This window comes from Anarrhichthys ocellatus, unplaced genomic scaffold, assembly GCF_004355925.1.
Source record: "Anarrhichthys ocellatus isolate YVR2014 unplaced genomic scaffold, GSC_Weel_1.0 scaffold158, whole genome shotgun sequence".
In the NCBI taxonomy this organism is placed as follows: Eukaryota; Metazoa; Chordata; class Actinopteri; order Perciformes; family Anarhichadidae; genus Anarrhichthys; species Anarrhichthys ocellatus.
The window spans coordinates 324,861-332,017 of record NW_022280188.1 but is presented as its reverse complement, the minus strand read 5'-3'; positions in this window follow the sequence as shown (position 1 = coordinate 332,017).

The following is a 7,157-nucleotide window of genomic DNA, read 5'->3' as shown; positions in this document are numbered from 1 at the left end:
TCTTCAAGCGACAAGTTGGTTGGGTTTATGGGAACCCCCCCCCGCTGACAACAGCCTGGGGTATGCCCTGCACTCCCTTCCTGAGCCGTCGGATGGTTTGCCAGAACCTCCTTGAGGGCAACCAAAAGTCCTTCTCCATGGCCTCCCCAAACTCCTCCCATGCCCGAGTTTTAGCATCCGCGACCACCGCAGCTGCAGCCTTTCTGGCCTGCCGGTAAATCTCAGCTGCTTCAGGAGACCCCTGAGCCAGCCAGGCCCGAAAGGCCTCCTTCAGCTTGACGGCTACCCTCACCTCCAGTGTCCACCACCGGGTTCTCGGGTTGCCGCCACGACAGACACCGATGACCTTTCGACCACAACGGCTAGCGGCTGCATTGGCAATAGAGGCTTTGAACATGGTCCACTCGGATTCCATGTCCCGAACCTCCCTCGGGATGTGTGAGAAGTTCTTCTGGAGGTGGGAGTTAAAGACCTCCCAGACAGGATCTTCCGCTAGACGTTCCCAGTTCACCCTCACTACACGTTTGGGCTTGCCAGGTCTTTCCAGCCGGCTCCCCCGCCATCTGATCCAACTCACCACCAGGTGGTGATCAGTTGACAGCTCTGCTCCTCTCTTCACCCGAGTGTCCAAGACATACGGCCGCAGATCAGATGATACAATTACAAAGTCGATCATTGATCTCTGGCCTAAGGTGTTCTGGTACCAGGTACACTTATGAGCCACCTTATGTTCGATCATGGTGTTCATTATGGCCAAACCGTGGCTGGCACAGAAGTCCAATAGAGAAACATCACTTGGGTTCAGATCGGGCAAGCCCTCCAACACCTATCCAGGAGCTTGGTTCCAGAGCCAGTACTGTGTGGAGGTGAGTCCAACTATATCTAGCTGGTACCTCCTGCACCAGCTCTGGCTCTTTCCCCGCTAGCGAAGTGATGTTCCACGTCCCTAGAGCTAGTCTATGCTGCCGCCGATCGGCTCGCCCAGGCCCCGGGCTCGCCGCCCAGTCTGCATTGCAACTGACCCGATGCTTGTCCCTGCGGGTGGTGAGTCCACAGGGTGGCTGCTCCATGTCATTTCTTCGGGCTGAGTCCGACCGGGCCCCATGGGCAAAGGCCTGGCCACCAGACGCTCACCGGTGAGCTCCCCTCCTGGGTCTGGCTCTGGGAGGGTGCCCCGGTTTTCCTGGTCCGAGCAAGGTGGCAGAAGTCCGTGGGCTGCTATTCATTTTTTTAACCGCTCTTAGTCTGGGCTCTCCCCTAAGACCTGTTTGCCTTGGGAGACCCTACCAGGGGCTACTGCCCCGGACAACATAGCTCCCAGGATCACTGAGCCATTCAAACTTCACCACGTTAAGGTGGTGATTTGTGGAGGAGAATTAGGGATTAATTACAAGTGTCTTTATGGCTTCTTTTCACCACACGTGATGTACTGGAAGCTGCACTTGTGACTTCCAATGACTTGTGACAAATGACCAATGGGACTCTATTTTAGACATGATGCATACATCATCTACATCTGCTAAACATAACTCAATACAACTAAATGTGGTGCAAAGGGCTCATTAGACTAATGCTAGATTGGCAAAGATTTATTTTAACATTTATCCGTTTTGTCCTCAATGAAAGGCCAGCCAGCAGACATAATATACAAGTTCTGGTTATGTCCAAAGCTTTATACATTCTAATTAAGTATTTTTAAAGCTTATAGTGAGATGTTTAACTCAATTTGACCGGGACCCAATCTGTGCACTCTTTAGGTTAATATCAGGGGAATCCCGTACCATCTGACCAAATACAGCCTATGTGGTCGTAGCTTTCACAACACTCCTTGCTAGACGTTTGATCCTTTTAAAATAGAAGCAACGTGCCCTCTCATCCTTTTCTCATTGGGTCAAAGATGTCATGTATGTCATGTATAAAAAAATCACATATACACTCATAGGATCCTCCTACACCTTTGGTTAAGTATGGACACCTTTTCTAGATTTCTACAACTTCCTACAAGAACTTCTTGACATAGTCTAGACCAGGGGTCAACGTTTTTCATGCCAAGGACCCCCAAACTGATAGAGAGATGGAGCAGGGACCACCGACTATATATATTGTATAAAATTGTTTGATATTAAATGGGCCTAGTACCGTGTATACCTCTTTATTGTGCATTCAATACTAAGCTATTCAAATAATACACAGGTTCATATATTCATGTTTTTATTTTAAACATGTGCAAGGTACAGTGAGCAGGGTGGCCGTGCTACTGCCATTTATAAACATACCTTGTCAACTGATACCAATGCCAATATCAACATTGTCTGTCAATTGCATGATAATCATGCATACAAGCTATTCAAATTGATGTTTTCATTTTAAACATAAATGTGGAAACGAAAAATGAGTGATGGCCTATTAGTGCCGCTGCCTTATCTTTCATACAATACTGAACTATTAAAATAATGGACAGATTCATGTTTAGAGAAATTATATTTTTATTTTTTTATTTTTAATTGTCTAATCAACCAAAACTTTCAGACCCCCTGCAGTCCGCGGACCCCCTGTTGAAGACCTCTGGTCTAGACTAATGTGGATCCCCTAGTTGCCCCATAGCAGCAGTGAGCGCCCCTCCCTTTTCTTTAGTTATTTGTATTCTTTTAATGTTATTTTTGTTTATTATCCTATATTATTTATGTTATTCTCCTTTTCTATTTTGATTATTCTTTTTTTTGTTGTTTTACTTTACTCTTGCTTTGCTCGATCGATTAATGCAATTATTTTATCTTGTGTTTTTACCTCCGTCACCTAAATGTACCCGAGTTTATATCTGAATGTATATGTTCTGTAGCCTGTAACCCTACAACAGGTAGGTGGGTGGGGTCAGGAATGACGATTTTAAATGAATCTAATTGAATTCAAATACATGTATGTTGTATATTCTCTTCCCTGGTGGGATAAAAACTGTGAAAAGCAATAAAACATATTTACAAAGAAAAGTGGCAAAGTGGTTCCTGAACACCGCAGCGAATCCTCTATAACGGCTGGAAATTGTAGACGAGCTGAAGTATAATCCTTCTTGGAACAGCTCAATGACGAGGGCATGATCCATGTTCCTCTGACACCTTAAAATCAGGAATGTAAAGTCTAAGCACAAACAACTTGTTTGCCAAGGAGCAAGCATTTTAGCAGTGCCTAAGAAGAATGTAGAGTCCCGGCATTGTAAGATTTAAAGAATGGAGACAGAATCAACAATGCATCTGTTTTACATTCTGTTTAGTACAGCAGCAGAAGGATAAGGCAGTCATTTTGTATTTTTGTTGCCAGGACAAAACACTAGCCATAACCTCACCTATGCTTTTAAGTACAAAGATTTGCAGAAAACATCTAGAATAATATTATATAAATAATCTAAACCCAACCTTTAAGTTATGTGTTGCTAGTTGGATGGTCAGTGCTTGTCCAGTCTTGATAAAGATACATGAAAATTATCGTTGGTGTTTGTCCAAATGTAACATGCAACCGCTTTGTTTGCTTTGGATCAGTTTGTCTAGAATAGCTGAAAATGTAAGTTCATGGTGATTGGATACTTATTTGAATATGGTTACAGTAAACCCATTTCATTGCACCGGCTATAATTTAGATTAAGATCCTTAAACAAAGGCATCTTTAGGCAGTGGGACTGCATATACCAGGTATAGAGGTTTAACCATGGCTGATTTGAGCTCACTGTGCTGCATCACTCCCGCTTCACCAGGAATCTGAAAACTGTCAAGTCAGCAAACTACTCGCATACAGACAAGAATGAATGTGGATTCATCTTGCTATTTCCCTCCTATTCTGTTGACTGTTTAAGCTGCCTCTGAACTTTTCAAATGTAGCTCTCTCCTTGCTTGTCACCTCCTGCATCTCTTCCTCTAACCCTTCATCCTCTTTGTTTCTTCTCTCCATCTCTTCCTGACAAGTCACCCATCAAATGAGTTAACATTGACGTGAGGTGCTGTGCCTTTTTCCTCTTCCTTCCATCCTCTCTCTCTTTCCCCAGCAGCTGCGGTTGAAGAGTCCCTCATCCCTGTCTCTCCAGCAGAACTGAATAACTCATTACCTGGATTGTATGGCCTAACATTGGCATTCCTCTCACTCATGCTCTCTCTCTCTGTCCCCTCTATGTCTCTCTCTCCCTCTCTCACAGTTCAGCAGCTGTAACTTGTCATTGCTGGCCACGACCGTCACACCTCAGTGTCCCTCTCTGTCCTCACTCGCATATATCACACATATACACTCTTTCGCAATGCCTCCACTTGTTTCATTCTCCTTTCTTTCTTCAATTGATTCATCCCCTCTTTCCCAACACTCCACTGCTTTCCTCCTGTTTCCATCCCTCCCTCCTCTCTTTGTGTCGTACCTTGGCAACATTCAGCACTGTCTCTGCCCACAGAAACTGCTCTGCTGATGGGGAAAAAGATGGAAAGAGAGGGGTAGAATGAGAAGTGAGAATGGAAGAGAGAGATTCTTCTCGTTGGCTTGATACCAGACCAGCTAATTGGTTTATATTGCAGCCTTCCCAGCACTGCCTAGTTCACTCTCCGTTCATTCACTGTGTGTGTCCAGTCAACCATTGAGTGCGAAAAAGTGTACCTTTAGTTAATGAGACTACAGAAAGTGTGAGTGTGTCATGTGTGCTTTATTCGGTCCTTTACTTTCAGCTGAAGTTTTGAATCCGCTCAGTCGTCATTGTTTAAAAGGAGCTGTCTTTACCATTCTGAAGATAAATATAGGGACAAACAACTATTTTCTATGTAAAGATATATTGGATAAATATACCTGAGCAGAGAATGAAGTATCTCTCCCTCTGTGTGTGGTGTTATCCGAGCTTGTTGACATAGCGTGCTTTTAGTGCATGTGAGCGTGCCCCACTGGTTAGCTCACGGCCCCTGCTCTGCTCTGCTCTCATACAGCCTGTACAGCTAATAATGTCGTCCCGACCAACAGCGTTGTCACAGATGCGTAGAACCCAACTTCCTGTTCCCCCTCAGATAAAAACTTAGCACGGTTAGCAACGTTACTTATAAGACACCAGCTCCTCTGGGACATATTGAGAGACGTTGAGTGGCAATCAAAATGCTCCCAATCTAGAATCTTGAACTTTTAACAGCCAATCACTTCTTTTACGCAGGCTGGGAGAGTGTCAGTCCATTGTGAGTTATGTAAAATGCTAAATGAAATGGGTAGATAAAAACAAATACAACACAGCCACTGGTTTAGTCTTTCACAGTGTGTTGTATATGGCGAGTATGTTTTTAGATTTTTTTTACTTTTTTTTTTAAATCAGCTGGTTAGATCTGAAAATTAACCAGCTGTCACGTATTTGGAGTAAAACAGTTGCGAAAAAAAGTGTGTGTAGGTGCCCTGTGAATGTTTGCGGATCGTCCTTAACTTGTCACGATTAGGCTTTGCCTTCTGGGTTCTGTGTGTGTCTTTGTGTAGCTCCACACTCTCCTCACTCTACCTGTCAGCCACTCCCTCATCATCAGCCTAACTCCCTTTTTCTTCTTTTTTGTTTTATGGCGGATGGCATCCAGTGAAAGGTGGATTACCGCCACCTACTATATTGGAGTGTGGACCCGATAACCTATCCCCTTAGAAAAACTAAACCAAAAAAAAAAAAAACTAACAAAAACAAAAAAAAGGAGTTCTCCATTTCAGAGACTTAAATTCTTTTGCTCAATCCCGTTTCTGTCACGTATTGTAGTACGTTTCCTGCCCCCAAGGTTAATGCATATTTTAGATTTAGATCCACTCCCAGCCTCCTCTTCAACCTGTCTCGCTCAAGTGTGTATTTCTGGCAATGACATATGATATGGTCTACAGTTTCTGGTATCTGGCAGTGCTCACATAGTCCTGTTGGGTGTTTATTTATTAGTTGCATTGTTTTGTTCAGCCTTGTGTGTCCAATCCTCAGTCTGGTTAATAAGTTTTCTTCTGTGGTGCTTCTTCTGGATGGCCTCCCTTTGCCAACTTCTTTCTGAACAGCATACAGATGTCTTCCTATGTCTCCTACATCCCAACTGTGCTGCCATTCCTTAATAATATTTATTTTGATTATTGATTTAGCTTCTGCTTTGTTGAGTAAAATGTCTGTCTTGTGCTGACTTCCTAAAGCTTGTTTTGCTAATGTATCTGCTCTTTCGTTTCCTTTTACCCCTCTGTGTGCTGGTACCCACATAAAAGATACACAAATACCCATATTCTTAAATCGGAACAGTGTTTCGTACATTTCATTAATTAAATCCTGCCTGCTATGACATGTGAATGATTGTAAAGAGGATAATGCTGAACTGGAATCTGAACAGACAACGACCTTTTCGAGCCGAACCTCCTCTACCCACTGCAGTGTTGTTATAATGGCCAACGTCTGAACTGTATAAACAGATGATCCGATGTTCTCCTTTTAACTTCATATTGCAAGGTTGGTATGGTGACTGCAAAACCAGTTCTACCTGTATCAGGATCTTTAGATCCATCTGTGTATGCTGGAGTAAATGATTGATATGTTGTCTGTAGTCTATCCTCCATCACTCCAGCCATGTTATCAATATCCTTAAATGCCTGGGTTTTGTCCAAAAAATAATTATCAACTGACACTGAGGGAAATAGCCACGGTGGTACAGTTGATAACGGTCCTGTAGGAGTGAATGTTATCTGATCCAATGACATACAGTATTTCTTGCTAATTTTCCACTGCTCCATGCAAAACATTCCTGTTTGGCCCTTTCTCTTTCCCAACATGGCAGAAGCACCTTAGTGATTGGGTGCTTCTCTCCAGAATGTCCTTGCAGATTGGCCCAGTAATTCATAGCTAAAAGCTTGCGTCTCAAATGCAGCGGCATTTCACCCACCTCCACCTGAAGAGAAGCCACAGGACTTGTTTTAAAAGCACCACAACACAGTCTCAGAGCTTGGGATTGTAATACTTCCAGCTTCTTTAGTGAAGTTTTTGCAGCTGATCCAAATACTACACAATCATAATCAAGGACTGATCTCATCAAAGCGGTGTAAATATTTTTAATTGCAGACCTACTGGCTCCCCATTCTGACCCTGTCAGACACCTCATTACATTTAGAATATTTTTACATTTCATAACTATCCTCTGAATATGCTCATTCCA